Source organism: Chrysemys picta, chromosome 9, assembly GCF_011386835.1.
Source record: "Chrysemys picta bellii isolate R12L10 chromosome 9, ASM1138683v2, whole genome shotgun sequence".
Lineage (NCBI taxonomy): Eukaryota > Metazoa > Chordata > Testudines > Emydidae > Chrysemys > Chrysemys picta.
The window spans coordinates 89,461,695-89,479,632 of record NC_088799.1 but is presented as its reverse complement, the minus strand read 5'-3'; the positions used below and the strand labels follow the sequence as shown (position 1 = coordinate 89,479,632).

Genomic DNA, 17,938 nt, shown 5'->3' with positions numbered 1-17,938 from the left:
CTAAACATTTAGTGAGTTAGAAGCCATCCAGTCATGCAGAAGAAACATACCATGTACCATGCCAAACTTATGTGACCGTTACAATGCCGGAACAGTGAATCATGAACAGCAAATGCTAGATGGAGTGTTACAATGCAAAAACATGCAGCGGATGCAACATGTTCATGTAAGTGATTGCTCAAATCAAGTCAAACAAATGAAGTCTTAAGTAATTGGCTAACAGAAACTCAACTGAACTGCTTGCTGCACTCTTCCCAGCTCTCTTTCCATTTCTTCCCTACACCAACATCTCATCTGAGCCGTGTATCTTCAGCAGAGCAGAGCAGAATTATTTTTCAGAATGATCTTTTAAAATAACTTCTAGCAAACCTAATGAGCCTCAAATTATATCTATGGGTTTTACTTTCCATAACATCAGTCTGGGATTATAGACTGAATATTTCTGCTATGCAGTCATTGAACATATTTTTCTTTTTATTCTGATGAGTCTGACCATCTATCATAATCATCACCTTTTATTTCATGGGTTTTTTTTGGTATTTTACCCATCCTTTCAATTGTCATTTGATTAAATGGATTCATCTCGATTAATACATGGATTATCTGGAAAAATAAACATGCTGTCAGGTAACTGTTTGAATCAAGGATAAGAATGACATCCTCTAAATGGCATATGAGAGAAAGCTGACATTTGCCACTGTTCTAAAAGAATAGCAATAATGGTTGAATTGTGACCTGAAGATTCAGTACATTGATGATGTGAGGATTGGCCAGCTCAACAGACTGGTAATAAAAGTGTTTAAACTGAATGGTTTAAACCAGGCTCAGGTCAGTAGAGACTAAAAAAATATATTGTCCAAAGGTTGTTTGCAGGCCTAAGTGCTGGTCTCAGTCCATTTTCTATTGGGCAAAAATGCGATCATCACCAAAATTCACACCCTTGGTGGTGGTTGCAGAGACCAAAGAATAAAATTGCATGGAGACTAAACAACAATGTAGAAAGTCTATTCTTAAACATTAAGATATATTTGAGGGGTAATCTGAGCGACTTGCATTGCCTCTCGTCCATGATGTGTCAGTTCTGTGTGTAAATATCAAACTTTTTTTTGCTGTTAAACTAGTATTTTTCAAGTGTATTATTCTAAAAACACTTGTTGCATGGTTTTTGGGTGTATGTTTCACTTTAATAGCCTCTTCCAGTATTTACTAGATATTGCTAGCCACAGTGGGTTGAAATGTGCAGTTATAGTTCTCAGTGAAATTTTTATCTGCTTGCATACATGTCAAACATGTAGTTCATCTCTTCGTAAACTATTCTTTTGAGGCTTGACTCAGCAGAAATTAGACTTTAATGGTTGCTATTATGGGAGTTCTAAAGGATGCAGCTCTTGCAGCAATGAAATTTACTCCTGCTTTATAAGTCAAACTGTTTCTTTCATATGATCACCATAGTCTGTCTCTGGACACCTGGTTATCACCACCCATTGCTATCTACACATATTAACTAATTAGTTAATTTTCCTAAAATGCCATGAACATGCAAAGTGCTATAGAAGTGCTAAATATTATTATATTCCAGATCAGAGACATTTGAACTTGAAGAACCACTGCATCCATAAAATGGAACCACAACCAGCTACTGAATTATAATAATAAGGTGCAACAGCTTGTCATTGCATTAGTGTTTCAGTTACAACATACCATCACTACCTGATGGTATTGCATCCTCACGGTATCACATTACTGCACAACAGGCCAAAATCTGCCCTGATTTACATTCAGGCAAACGGGCTGCTTGACTGGGGTTGCATTGGTTTGCAGAATCTATCCTAAATAAATGTAACAATTTTGTGACTCCCCACATATGCTCTCTCCTCTTTCCCTTCTCTCCCTTCATCAAGGTCCTTCTCTCCTTTTGCTCCTCCTAATCTCATAAATGCTTGCAGGGGCAAGTGAAAATGCAGATGACTGCTCCTGTTCCCGCTGCCATGCGACTAGAGAGAAAACCACCTCTTTACACTAGTGGTCCATTTGCTCAGCCTTCCCTGTACCGATGAGTGAATACAGCTCTGATTGGGCTCATGGCTTCTGAAAGCCACACATGACTTGTACACTTTGGATTGAGCACTACCATTCTAGAACTCTCTCACATGATGGTCATGTATGGAAGTTAGCCAACAGTGTTAATGTTGCATCATTTCCAATGAGAGTGATCAGGTAGTCTGCTAATGGACATCTCTAAAAAGGGTGCAGGAAAACAACAATACTTAGCCCCTATGTAACTTTTCATCGGTATCTTTCAAAACACTTTACAAAGTAAGGCAGATGTCATTATCCCTATTTTACTGTCAGGAAAATTGAAGTGCAGAATGATTAAGTGATATCACAGAGTTAGTGTCAGAATAGCATCAACGTCTGCTGAGACCTATGCCTCCTCTACAACTTCCTTCCCAAAGCTAATTGACTACTAGTTTGCTAACAACACTGTATCGGAACTCCTGAAACCAATGCAAATAATTTCAAAGATGGGAAATAAAACAAGGATGAGGCGATATCTGGCAGAGATAATAATAACAAATATTGCAGTTAGCTAGAGGATTTTAGATTCTTTTTTTAAGGGCTGGGTCAGTTTGCAAGTAGGAAGGAATGTGGGCTTCCTTCTGCTATTTCTCTTAAAGGTGAATTGCATTGACAATCAGTCCTCTCCCAGTGTTTTGTTCATTCAGCTATTTCACAATTCAGTTTTTTTGTGACCCTACAGTCACTTCCAGGCTAGTCAGAACTATTGAATTGTGATGTCAAACACTATATTGTGAGGGACGTAATTGGGCAGGAAGAAGAAGAAAGGCATGATTGTTAAAGGAAAAGCTCTATTGATATACAAATATATAAATAATCAATTAAGAGAAAAGTAAAATAAATTCAGAAAAAAATTAAAGATCCTCTGAAGGTTTTAGTATAAAAAATTATAATTTTTTTGCAGAGTTCACCATCGTGGAAAACATTATAAGCATTGCTTCAGACTCCAACTCAAACTGCTTTGAAAATGGTCTCTCAGATGCTTGAATTTCAGTGTGAGCCCATTTAGTAGAGCCCTAAATTTCTCTAAGCTACTCCTGAAATTGTTCCATTTCCTTTAGGACAGATGCCAAATAGTATACTATACCTCAGCCAAAGACAATATTGAACTCATTACGCACAGCATCTCTTTATCCACTGGTCCTATAGCAGTAGAGGACAAAGACAGTGAGCTATTTGTAGTCAAACAAACCTCTTTTCTATTAAATTCATGTTTTAAAATTTCCTGCTGTAATTGCGTTCTTTGACATTTAACAGTTAATAAGTGTGTCAGACAAAAGAAATGGAGAAATAAATAATGGCTGATGCTATTAGTTTGTCCCTGGAGAGCAGCAAAATCCTTGAGCCAAGAGTATCATTTAATATCATCATAAACATTACTGATGGTTACATGCCCTGTGGTTACATGCCCTGTGGATACTTTTATATTTTCCACATAAGATGAGAACTGGGCATCTACCATTATGTTCGCTAACGTGCTTACTCAGAACATTAAAATACTTCATATAAAGAAATGGCCACATTTTCAAATACTTACATGCATACAAATATCAACAAGATCATTTATTGAGGGGTGTAAGTAGGAACGGCTTCATATGGTATCTTTAGATCAAGTGGCTGGGCATGGAGAATGCTGAATGTGTGGCAATAACCCCAGGGACTGATGCCCACGACTAATGTTCTGATTTTTGTGAGGCCAGACCAGCTTGACACCAACATCCCAGAAAATTGTGGCATATTGATAGATAAATTACTTGCATACGTTGGGCTCTCTTATAGAACTGTTCTCCGCTGTATAGATCAGGATTGCACACTCCCATCTGTTATCATAGATGTTGTGATAGTTTCACCACTCCCAACTCCTTCATGTTTCGTATTGAACAGATTGGTGATGGTAGGAACAAATTTGCATGTACTAATGATATCACTAGCACAGGCTACCATGACAATAAGGGGCAAGCCCATGCAGACCAGTCTGGCCAGCCTTGTTTGTGCCCATGATTCGAATATTTGCCTAGTGAGAAAATTATTATATTACTTTCCCCCAACCCACCCACCCCTGATTTAGTGTGAAGATGTGTGGTATAAAACTTGACGGGCATGTACTAGAGAAGATTGCTTTACTTAGGTAATCCCTAATTATCTGGTTGTTTGAAACAAGTGCTACTAAGCTTGATACCCCACAACTTCATGTATCCTCCCTATATAGCGTATGCCACATATTCTACAGATAGTCTATTTTAGAAATGGTTTAGAATTGTTTTTAAACTATATGGGTCTTTTTTAAATTCTTCCATTTGCCTTGAGTCCACACGTACAGGCCCCTGAGGAGATAAAATGAAATAATAACTTTAAAAACGAATGGTGTCTAAAATGTATCCAAACTAGCATTGGTATTTGTAAATAAGGGTGTGATTTTGAAGTCTAATGTCTTATAATTTACTAGAGCTAGAAGCAAAAGCCTTGTGCTGTTTGTATTTTTTACCAAAAGTCATCATTACACATGATTATTGAATAGAGGTGTCTGGCATACCACAAAATTTCCCTATATAGAGAAAAGGGAATAGCTATGATATTATAGACTACACTGTGGGTTAATGTTGGCTTTTTATGTTATGCTGATGCTGGAAAAGTGAGATTCCCACCTGTCCAATGGCACTAAATACTCGTCTCTATCCCTGACAGTTTGCAAGTTACTCTATTTTCAACCTGTCTTTGGTGCAGTATTGAATGTTTCCCATCCAGCACTACAAATGAGTGTAATTCTTTTGTGGAGGGTGAGGGAACTGGGGATGGAGAATAAGTCCTGGAAATTCCATATTTGAATGGACATTTTTTGTGGCAGATTGTAATTTTTAAACAAATGGCAGCTATTTGAAGCCGCCTTGAAGTGTGGAATGTAGTCCTGCAGGATATAGATTAATCAGCAAAGTGCAAATGAGGTTGGCAAATGTTCACAATACATGCAATTTATCATATGGATTTTCCCACCATATACCATGGGCAGGATTCTTGAAGTCTGAATTTCCAGTTCACATGCACAATTATCTGTGAAAGTAATTAATATACAGTACACTTTCAACCACCTGGACCTCCATGTAACATCACTATTAAGAGATAAACGACTCACAAATAACTGCAAACACAAAACTGTACTTAAAAAGTTATGTGCTCTGCAAAACTGCAAATGTTCAAAGGAGACTAGTTTGAGGCTAGACTGAAAAATCAGACCACATAATATTTATAATGATTTTCAATCTAGCTTCAATATAGACAATGTAATAGCTGTATAGCTATGTGCCTACATACATTTGAGCACCCCCATGCATCAATACATGTCGACTTAATTGGTTTTGTGTGTATTAAATGTGAAAAATAAAACATTCTTGCAAAATTGCAGAAGACTGGAGTTCTACACAGAAATGACTTCAATTTTGTGAGATTATGTACTAGTAAGACACCCTAAATACTTTGCTATGAAGAGAACAAAAGCTCTACTCACATCAGAAATTTATGAATAATATGTGCAGTATCACAAGACAACAACCAATCAATTTTCAGTGCCTTGGAGAAATCTTGCATTTTTTACTCTATTAATATATCCTGCCCTTATTGTGGATTATTAAGCTATTTAAAGACGTGTGGTGTAAAGAGCCTGTCACACATTTTGCACAGATTCCTGTGTGTGTATATGTGGGATAGTGCCTAGATGAATATAAAGAAATAATATCACATGGACAGGATATATTCACATATTGTGAATTAAAGAAAATAAACCAGCATGCAGTGTGATAAACATGAGACTTAAGGATCACAACACAATAGTCCTTATGCTGCAATCTCAGAACAGGCAAGGCTGGACAATCTCAAGACAATATCCATAATGATTGGATTTTTTTAAACAACAACAATGGATAGCCACCCATTGAATACATGGATTTCCTTGTACATCTAAACCCTCCAAGCTATGCTGCTGTGTTCCATGATGTCAGCAGAGCCTTTTCCATGAAATATTACAACCCTGTATTTGCATGGTGTCCGTCTTTCATTTTATAATGTGATTACTGTGAAACGTTGTAAATTAGCAAATTCCTATTTAGACAAGTTAGAGAGGATAATCTGGATCTTGGAGATTTGTCTTTCACTATGTCATCTCTGAATCATATCACAAAGTGCATGTGCAATAGTTTTATGTTAAGTTCTCTGATTTTACAGGGAGAAAACCAAGAGGCTCAGATTAAAGAATGTTTTTGTTCACTTTGAAAGACTGTATAATGAGGTGCAGGACATTGAGTCTGGTTAAAAAAAAGGGATGACATAGTGAAAGACAAATCTCTCCCTTCTGATGGGTATTTCCAGACTGCAGAGTTCCCTGCCTTCCATGTATTTTCCCCAGAACAAACAGGTTGCCCAGTGACCTCTGCTTGCTTTCTCTTCAGAGACTGATAAGAGCGACTGTCAATAGATATAAAAACTACCACGCAGCACTTGCTATGCAAGCCTACTTTATTCTTAAGGTAAAACACGTTACAGAGAAAACATATTAAAAACAATAAAACAATGCTAACAGGCTTACCAGAATTAACCCCAACACTAAAATGTATTCCGGCAGGTCCAGTCCTTTCAACCCTACCCCCTAATGATTGGGCTGTCCGCGAATCGGGGTCCTGTCCATTTGCTGCATCAGGAGTTGGACCAGAGTCTGTTTAAAACAGCTTTATCTGTTGGTATCTGGAAAATCCAGTTTGAACTAGTATATGCAAACCTTTCCAGTGAGGTGGTTTCTCTGGTGATGTTACAAATGGAGTGAATTTGCCTAATCACATCCTTATGTTCTCCAATTTAAATTCCCCAGGGAAATACATGCAATTCCACAATAACACATACACAATTGCGTTTTTAATACAATGGACACCAAAGGTATTAAACTTAATTCAATAAGGTTTGTCTTAATTCCATAAGATCTGTTCAGGATGTTACAGGAGATTGTTAGTCTGTCACATTATCATCATAACTGTAAAAATTAAACTAGAGCTAATATTCGTATCTGAAATGTAAAACACTTTCTAAAATATAATATTTTCCAACCTTAAGTTCCAGTTACTCCAGTAAGAATGTACTGCATCAACCTCAGAGGTTAACATTACAATTTTTATAATTATATTTGTAAGTAATTAAGGTCATTGCAGTATTCATGGATTTGCAGTATTCCCCAGATAGTCCCTATATTTAGTAAAGGGAACTGCAGAAACAATCCATTAAAAAGTCAAACTAGAAAAGGTTTTAAAGGCAACCACTCTATAGGACTTTTAATTTTCTATGTGCTTTACAAACATTGGCTAATTATTCCTCATGATACTTCTGTGAGAATGTTATACCATTTCAATTTCTCAATTTGGGAGAATACCATCATCCCATACCATAGCTGTAAAGATGCTACACTTGAGAGATACATTTTGTAATTCAGATGCAAATGGTGACTTACAATTGTGCAATTAAAATTTATTATTAATTTGTGGAGGGGTTTTAACCATCAATAGCAATGTGTATGTTACATATCACAGCCTCAATACTGATTCTAATTCAGGGGTGCACCATATATTAACAGGGTTACAGTGAATAGGATCCTTTAAAAATAACCAAACAATGTAAACCAGGGAAACAATCTGAAATTATCTGCTTTACTTCCATGATATTTTAGCAGTTCATTTCCTAGATTATAGTGGCATTAAATCAGATGGGGGCTATTACTAGGAGCAGAATTAAATGTCAGACTTAAAGTATTACATTGTTTTTTCTTTTTTAGACACAAAAAGACATGGTAAGTTATTGAATGCTACAAGCAAATATAATGATTTTGTCATTATTAGAAATAATCTCTTCCTATTCAACTTAAAACATACTCCTCAAAGGGCAAAAACAAAGCCCTCCTAGAAATCTGCTAAAGAAGGATCGCTTTGTCAGCTTTTAAGTCTTTCACAGGTCAATGGGCATTTTATTAGAGAACGGAGCTATGCAACATTGCCCATTTTTTCTTGGAGCAAAATCATTTTAAAATCCTTTTGCTTTTGCATAAACCTCTTAACTATTTCCTCTGGCATGGGCAGATCACAAGACTACCATTAGATTCCAGCAATCCTAACACTAGTGTCAGTCATTGCAGTACACATTACATACAAAAAGGGATGTATTGCAGAATGGACCACTAGACAGCTATGAAGCCTCAAATCAAATCAAGTTCAGCTCAGAATCTTATCTGATAGATGTTTAGATGGTTGGGTACATTCTCCTTTGAGGGAAAAGTGAGCTTAAGGCCTGATCCAAAGCCCAGTGAAATCAATTAGAGTCTTTAACTTGGTTACTTATATGGTCTTCACTCTAGCACCTTAAAATCACTGGTTGATTTTATCCACCCAACATTCCAGAGAGGTGGAGAAATATTATCCCCATTTAACACACGGGGAACTAAGGCACAGGGTACATTAACTAACTTGTCCAAGGACACACAGGAAGTCTGTGGCTAATGGGAAATTATAGTCCCAGGGCTATGCTCTATCCACAAGACCATAATTGTGCTTTCATTTGGTGTGTGGACCAAACAGATAGGGGATATATTGCCAAACCTACATTGTTTGGTGTAATAAGCATACATTTCTGAGACTAACAATGGCTAAAATAATTAAATAGCATATAATATCTCATCTCCAACAAGGCTGCTCGCTTTAAATTAAGGCTAGTATCTGGATAAGTTCAGCCTGTATCATATGTATTTAGATAGAAACAACCTATATACTGTATTGTCTTCTACACATGTGTAAACTGAAATGATGTAAACATGACGAGAAAACTCTAATGAATTGGCTGTTAGTATATTGTGTTGAAGCAGGCCACAGGCCTCATGAAATGCTCTGGTGGGCTGTGTATGGCCCAGGGGACGCAAGTTGGGAACTCCTGAAGTAAATAATGGTTTTTGCCCATCATTACAGAATTAGCCTGTTGTATTTTCACATAGCTCTAATAAATCTAGGCAGAAAATATGCTGTTGACAACCAATTTATAGTTTACAATTGATTTCTGTAGTTTCTCCTGATTTATAGCAATAATATCAGAATGAGACTCATTTTATTCAGTTCTTACAACGTTTCCTCCAGGAACAAACCCATGATGGCATACATTCAAATATATTTTATGGAAATATGTACATATTGCTATTTTCCACCAGTTTTTTAATACAACCATAAAAGGTGGAAGCTTGAAGTCTTTTGTAACTGTCAACCCAATGGACTTTTCTTTTCCCAACTTTCACCTTATCTGATCTCAAGCCCCAGTCAGGCGAAACAGGACAAATTCTCTGTTCATTTTGATAACCATTCCTAATCTCATCTCAAAGGGGACTTCTATCTTAGATTGAGATTCAAATAAGTAATTCAAGGTTAAAGGAGCTGCATAATCCAGATAGAACAAATCAAAGGTAAAACAAGATTCACAATGTAGTCTAGTCCTGTCAAGGAACAGTACTAGGAAAAGAGTTCAGGGAATTAGTTATTAGAAAGTTATATATACGAGTTTAAATCATTCCTTGGTAGATTCAATGGAATCACAAATTGAACTTTAAAAGCCATTTACTTCTGTTTCTTATAAGAAAAAATACTGAATAACCAGCCGGTGGCAGATTCTGAGATACTACTGTAGGTATTTGATGTGAAAGAGTCAATGGAAGTGTATAGGACTGTGGATAAAATTGCTTTAAAAGGGTGGTGTAGAAATTTGGGGGCACCAAAAGAGCCATCTCAGTGACACAGTCCAAAATCTTTTGGCTGGACTTGTATATAATATTGCTATCCCATAGAACAGAAGCCAGTTTTGTTTTGGAAGGTGAGCATAGGGGAAACAGAAAGGTGATCATAAGAAATTGTTTCATAATCCCACTGTAAAATGCTAAGGCAAGCTCTGCTTGGAAAAATTTACACAAGAGTCAATGACTAACTTCCTATTTTATATTAAAAAAAAATCTATAAAATCTATCAAGCCGCTGGTGCAGTGGGAAGGAGATTTTTCAGGCAACTGCCAGGTTTCTCTTTTTCAGGAGAAGCAGATGCCAGCTGTATGTACTAGTGATAGGCAACATTTAAACAAATCAAGGGACAATTTTCATAGAATCATAGAATATCAGGGTTGGAAGGGACCTCAGGAGGTCATCTAGTCCAACCCCCTACTCAAAGCAGGACCAATCCCCAGACAGATTTTTACCCCCATTCCCTAAATGGCCCCCTCAAGGATTGAGCTCACAACCCTGGGTTTAGCAGACCAATACTCAAACCACTGAGCTATCCCACCCCTAATTTTCCAAATAAATGAGAGATCTAGGGCCTCCTAGGCCCCAGTGCACCTGTGGGTATTATGCGCACTCTAGTGACTTTGAGGCTGTTTTTTCTATCTTTTCTCCAGTTGTTTAAGAGAAGAAGCAGAATATTCAATTAAATTAATATATCAAAATTGTCCAAAATAGCTTTGCTATCAAACCACTGTTCCACCTTTCTTTTCCTCCAAATTAGATACAAAATTATTTCTCACACTACAATAAATTATGCGTGTCTTAATAAATTCCATTCCTTTATGTCCTTTTCTCCCTCTCGATATCATTTTTCTTTTCTCATTCCAGTGTGGTCTGTGTCCTTATTCTCTGAACAGCAGCAGCACCAGTCCTCTAATTTAAAATGTTTGATAATCATGCCATCCTCTGTTCACCTATGCTTTTTCCCCATTGTATGGTGTTAATTTCATGTTGCTCCCCCTTTTCCTGTGAGCTCTGTCTCCTTTCTCATGTTTCTGAGTTCCCTGATCACACCTGTGTTCCTTTTTTCTCTCCCCACTCCTCTATTCCTGGGCACTTATATAGCAACTATTATAGGGTTACCGTATCTGAACTTTCAAAAAAGAGGACACTCCATTGGGGGGGTAGCCCACCCCCTAACCACTCGCCCCCTGACAGCCTCCCCAGAACACCCGACCCATCTAACCCCCCCTGCTCCCTGTCCCTGACTGTCCCAACCCCTCTCCACACCCCTGCCCCCCTGTCAGCCCCCCCAGAACCCCGGACCAACTAACCCCCCCTGCTCCCTGTCCCTGACTGTCCCAACCCCTCTCCACACCCCTGCCTCCCTGCCAGCCCCCCCCGAACTCCCGATATCCAATTCCCCCCCCCGCTCCCTGTCTGCCCCCCTTCTCCAACTCCCCGGCTCCCTTACCGTGCCGCTCGGCTTAGAGCAGGTGTCTGGCTCTGTGCCCCAAGGAGCGCCCCGCCCCGCCCGAGCACTGCTGAGCGGCATGCTGAGGCTGTGGAGGAGGAGGAAAGCGGGGGAGGGGCTATGGCCGCCGCTGCCAGCCCCGCCCCCGCGTTCCCTCACAGGCGCACAGCCCCGCCCCCCAGCCCTGCCGGGTGGCGTGCTAAGGCTGCAGGGGATGGGGGGAACCGGGAAGGGGCTTTGGCTGCCGAGGCCCCAATGCAAGCGGCGCTCTGCCGCCCTGTCAGCCGCTTTTCGGTCGATAAATAGCTGACCGGGGGGAAATCCCGGACATTTTTAGAAATCCCCCCCGGACGGCTATTTAAAGAGCGAAAAGCCGGACATGTCCAGGGAAACCCGGACGTATGGTAGCCCTAAACTATTACAACTATAACTAATTGATGCTCATAACACAGCTATGAAGGTTGATAATTATTGACATCTAATGAGTAAAAGTAAGGAAGGAAAGTTACATGGCTTGACCAGGCCACTAAAAGATTCAGTATCAGAGTAGCTGCTAGGGCATCTTTTGCACTCTCTGCAATGCTTTTCTACTAGATCAGGGGTTCTCAAACTGGGGGTCGCGAGGTTATTACATGGGGGGGGTCGCGATCTGTCAACCTCCACCCCAAACCCCGCTTTGCCTCCAGCATTTATAATGGTGTTAAATATATAAAAAAGTGTTCTTAATTTATAAGGGGAGGTTGTACTCAGACGCTTGCTATGTGAAAGGGGTCACCAGTACAAAAGTTGGAGAGCCACTGTACTAGATCACAGAGCTTCTTATGCCATTCAGTTGTCCTCCTTGTAGCTAATCAGCAGAATAATGGCTCAGCTGCATGCTTTTGGCTACTTGCCAGGGGGGGAGTCTGTGGTATCCCAATATTAGCAGCCTGACCAGCACCTACTCCACCATTATGAATTGGTCTGTTGTGCTCTCAGAACTTGTGCAGCACATGGCTGATGATTTCATAGGTCCAGCCTTGGATGGCTGTATTGGACTGTGAGTAACACATGATCTTCACAGATAAATCAATAGGAAGAATTTTCTTCCTTAGAGATCCACACACATATTCAATACTCTTCAACAGAAAGACTGGTAAAATAACTTTAAAATGTTGAAAAGTCCAAAGAAACTTCAGTGCAGGAGGGAGGGCCAAACTGCAGGCTACAAGGGCCCCAAAGGCTGGTTAAGCAGAACCAATGGTTAAAGGGTAATAATTTACAATTACAGGTTTCAGAGTAGCAGCCGTGTTAGTCTGTATCCGCAAAAAGAAGAACAGGAGTACTTGTGGCACCTTAGAGACTAACAAATTTATTAGAGCATAAGCTTTCGTGGACTACAGCCCACTTCTTCGGATGCATATGCATATGTAGTCCATGAAAGCTTATGCTCTAATAAATTTGTTAATCTCTAAGGTGCCACAAGTACTCCTGTTCTTCAATTTACAATTAAAACGTCATGAGTTTGACAGGGCTGGGGAGTGGGGCAGCTGAACTCTGTAAAACATTTCCACAGACCCAAGAGAAGACCCAATGTACACTATACGTCTCATTCATGAAGCCCATTAAACACACACATGTGCATACGCATTGCCACTGTTGCCCTGCTGCTCTACACTTGCCAGTGACAATTGGAAAATGTGATGTCAAGCGGAATAGGATTACATTAGCTCTGGAATCCATGAAGAATAAAAGGAGCAGCAGAACCTGGGATGGAATGAAATCCTTACTAAATGAAACGGAACTACTGACATAAGTTCAAAGAGGTATGGGTAAGGGTATCCTCTTGGCTGGACAGGTTAGTTTTCAGTAAAGTGTGCTCCTATTATGTAGAGAGAGAATTGCATTTAATATTTATCTGCAGTATAATGTTTATTAAGTTACGACTCTTCTACTTACCTACCTCATGTTTGGGGCATGGGAGTGGGAATGAGGGGGAGCAACACAGCTTGAATCAATGATTCTCCCAAGGATATAAGAATCAGATAGTCATTGCTTGTACCTTCATTTAAAATGGCCCATATGATGATTGTTTGGGGAGTGAAACTCATAATTTCATGAGAGTAATAGGATACATTTTCTCTCTGTTGCAAACAAAGTGCCCCCTGGCACAAGAATTTTAAAATCTTTGGCAGCAGACCTGCTGAAACCCATCTGTGTTGGAAATTAATTTTTTTGCTTTTGGGTATATTTTATTTACATATTTTGTTTTTATTTCTCAATATTTAATTTAGTTAGAAAATAGCTTCTTAGGTCACGCAGGGAAACCTCTCAATAGATGTAAAAGACATAGCACTCCAGAAGGCAGACCAGCTACTTCAATTTAGCCAGTAAGCACAGCTGGGATTGACCATGACTTTATTTTTAAGCAATCAAATATTAATTATAAATGTCCTATTATTTTCCGGTGGACATTTCATAGATCTTGCTAAAAAGGCAAATAAGTTTTTCCCATTTTAACACTACTCTTGTATGTTTATAACTTTCCAAAACTTTTACTCTTTTGACTGAAATTTGTCAAGCTTTGTCTCTTTCTGACATTGAATTCTTGTGGGTATTAACAAATGTTATGTTTTTAATTTTTTATGTATAAACTACATGCAGTCAAAGCAGGGCACAAAATTAAAGCACACATAAGCACAGAAACAACCCCCCTTTTGCAGTTTTGGGATTATAACCAAATATAAAGAAAGAATGAGTTAACATAGCTGTTGAAACCTTAACTTCCACTTTTTTTGCCTGAGATTTTAACTGCAATAGTAAAATAATGTCTATGCTTTTACTATAGAATATTCAAATAGATTTTAAAAATAAATGAATGGGTAAAACTGTAAAAGCAACCTTTTCAAGTGCAATTTCTTGAAAGTAAATCTCAGTTGCTACATCAGCACTATGCTAAAAGTATGTATTGTAATGTATAAGGCTTTAGAATCTTGCTACCCTGAAAATCTTTCATAACCCCCATTAAAGAACCTCCTAGTTCTTATCGTGGGATCATTCAGAACACAGGGAAGTGTGGTCATAGTACGTACACAAGAGGATCAAATTCCTCACAGGAACTTGCCCACGGCTGAAAGGAATCTCTGCTGCGTGTTGAACTGTTGCACTGTAAACATTAGTGTTCAAACAACCACCACTTTTAAACAGTGACTAATATATTACTCAAGGTTATCAAAGAAAGACAAATTATGGAAACTGAAGAACATTCAATGACAGAGGCTCAAAAGGGCAACTATAGAGATGGATTCATTTCTTTCTAAGTAGTAAGGTCTACAGGCCTCAGAGAGAAACAAGTGCAACATTCCCAAGAACACATTTTGTCAAAACTAGCAGCACCATGGCATAAACTGATTACCAGATGGGGTCTGGAAAAAATTGCTTTCATCTGCAGCATTTGGCATTGGCCAGCGCCAGAGAAAAGAATACTGAACGAGATGAGCCATTGTTCTAGTCTGGTTGGCAGTTCCAATATTATTTTCTTTCATTCTATTTGAACAGAATGTGTGACACTAATTTTTGGAAATTAAGCCTACACTCACTATATAGAGCAAGTATGTGCTAAAGCCAAAGGGAACCTTTATTCATAGATAGACATCAGCAACTACCCATTACTATGGACAAAAAGGGGTAATAATCCACAATATATAGTACATCTTGTATCCAAAATAACTGAAAAAGAATGTGGCAATTATCTGCATTAATTTCTACGAATGTTATATCTATCTATGTGGTCGGTAGTTATTGCATTTTTGGCTAAAAGGTAACAAAGTTAAATCCTGCAGGAACCAAAAGAATGGCTCTAGATAGGGCACAATTGCTGGTACGCAAACAGACAATGAAGGGTGTTAATTCCTTTGAAGTGCACTTCCAGCAATATGGGATCTGGTTGAGGGTAAGGTCCCAGCTTGAAACCTGCAGGGGAATTTGTTCGAAGAATTTGAAAGTGTTTAAAAATTGGAAGCATTGGAAGAGGAACAGAGGGTCTGAAGAGAAATAAACTGTAACACGATCCCCAGATTTGGAGCACAAGGGATAAGTGTGTGCCTACTTAAACTTGCAAATGACAGCCAAACTTAGGCTTTGTCTACCCTATCAAGTTTTGTCACCAAAAACTGCCTTTTGGCGACAAAACAGTGAGTATGTACACACTGCGATGCGACTTTTGTCGGGAAAAATGCCCGGTTTCGGCTTTCTCAAAGCCTCCCTGATTTCAAAATTTTTGTTTACTACATGTACAACTTTACATTTAGCCATATTAAAATGCATAATTTGCTTGGGCAAGCAATCTGTATCTCTTTGTATCAGTAACCTGTCCTATTCACTATTCCCTCAATCTTTGGGTCATCTGCAAACATTAGAAGTAATGATTTAAAGTTTTTTTCCAGGTCATTGATAAAAGTGATAAATAGTATAGGGCCAGGAACCAGTCCTGCACAACTGCACTAGAAATACACCCACTTGATGATGATTCCCCATTTACAATTACATTTTGAGACCTATCTGTTAGCCAGTCTTTACCCATTTAAGGTGTGCCATGTTGATTTTGTATCATTCTGGTTCCTGAAACAAAATGTTGTGCAGTACCAAGTCAAATGCTTTACAAAAGTCTAAGTATATTACATCCATGACTCTTAAAAAACAAGATATCAAGTAATTATACAAGATTTATTTTCCAAAACCCCATGTTGACTGGCATTAATTATATTACCCTTCTTTCATTCTTTATTAATTAAGTCCTATCTCAGCCATTCCATTATTTTGGCCAAAATCAATGTCAGGCCATTTACCCTTTTAAACTATTGCACATTAGCTTTCCTCCAGTCTTCTGGAACATAGCTCAACAAGCACAGACAGCCAAGTCCAAATTTGAATGACCATATCCACAAAATAACTTTAAACAAAACTCAGAGCAAGAAATACTGCACTCTGTTGATTCTTGATGTAAGTGGACTAGGTTCATCTTCACTGGAATTGTGCCAGTGATTGGGGGCCTTTACTGATGTTATGATGAAAGTGAAAATATACACTCATTTCTGTGTTTAAAATTTCATAGATTCATAGATTTTAAGGCCAGAAGGGACCACTATGACAATCTATTTTGACCTTCTGCATAATACAGGCCATAAAATTTCACCTGGTGATTTCTGCACCAGCCTATAACTTCTGCCTGAAATAGAGCATATCTTTTAGGAAGACGTCCAATCTTCAAACATTCAAAATGGCTTGTGCCTCCGTCTGTCAAATTTGTCATTAAATTTTCACCACCAGTCCTCTAGCCTTTTGCCTCTTTCTTCACCTGTCAGAAGTCATCAGAATAAAGTGGCTACTTGTCAGGATAAAACTGTGAAAAAGCATGGTTAGGGGGCCACTACATTGAGAGTGAAGGATAAAAAGATGATTAACGGGTTGCACCACCAGGCCACAGACAGGGTAGTTTTTCAGATGCACAATGCGCTTCACTAGAGTAATTTGAAAACAAACTGGTTGCATCAGTTTCCAAAGGCAGACAGTCAAACCAGGTCCTTTCCATGGAGGGGAAAGATGATCCCTAACATCAGATCAAAAGATAGTCTTTACACCAGGGCATGGGAATTACTTCCAATTTTTCAACCTCTAACCACAGGCCCAAAATCAGTTTTAGACGAATAGTTGAGCACGGGCCTTCAGAACTCTTTTTAAAGAAATATAGGCAAAAAGCAAGTCATTAACAAAGGCAGCTCTAGCTTACACAGATAAATATGTCCTCCTATTTGCAACTTTTCATCTATTTCTTTCCAGGTAATTTCTACTGGATGAATAGCTTTCATAGGCACAACTTTAACAAAGCAGAAAACTGTGCCTGACTGTTGAATGGCAAAATACCAAGTTTGCACAGTCTGAATAAGAGCTGCATAACTGTCCTCTCATTTAAATGATGCCAAGAGCTAAAGTATATGCAGAATAAGGAAAAGAAAAAATGTGCTTCAGGGCCAGTACATTTTGGTTTTTTTAAGGGAAGAAAATGACAAAGCTTTAGAAATTAAGGTATTTTAAAACGTTTACTTCTAATTAGGTAATTTCACAGAACTTGGAATATTTTCATTGTATGTAAACAAAATACAAATAACTAAAAAAACAACAACTTACTCTCCTCATCCACCTTTTTGGTGAGTTTTCATACTCATGAAAATTAAGGATGATATATTTGACTGGAGGTCACACAAAATATTGGCATCCTTCCTGGCAGGGCACTGCCAGTATCCCACTGACATTGCCTGCATTAACCCTTCTACTCATCCTATTGAAGAGATTGACAATACTGTTAACCTGCAAAACTACCATGTAATATTGTAATCTTTGGGTGAGCTAAAGTTCACTTCATTGCCCTTCTCCAGTGCCTAAAAAATACCCCCAACTCCCATAGAAAAGTAGCTGGAGACCCAGAGTTCATTCTCTAAGATTTTTAGCAAGGATTGCACTGGGTCAACTTCCCCACATTCAAATTCCAAAAGGAACTAAAGAAATGAATTTAATTAAACAACTTTATAAAATCTTATGATTAAAAAACAATATTCTAATTTTACAGCATAACA

General features: G+C 38.5%; 1 protein-coding gene across 9 annotated transcripts in view; it reads right to left on the bottom strand.

Moving 5' to 3' along the window:
• TENM1 (teneurin transmembrane protein 1) overlaps positions 1–17,938 on the bottom strand; it is a 1,376,511-nt gene that overhangs the window by 606,012 nt on the left and 752,561 nt on the right. For 2 of the 9 annotated variants that reach the window (XM_065556631.1, XM_065556630.1), the window contains exon 1: positions 6,656–6,790. The exons of the other annotated variants lie outside the window; for them this stretch is intronic. The gene's annotated coding sequence lies outside the window, so the exon portion shown is untranslated. Of the gene's footprint in view, positions 1–6,655; positions 6,791–17,938 lie in introns of those variants that run through there. 9 annotated transcript variants of the gene reach the window in all.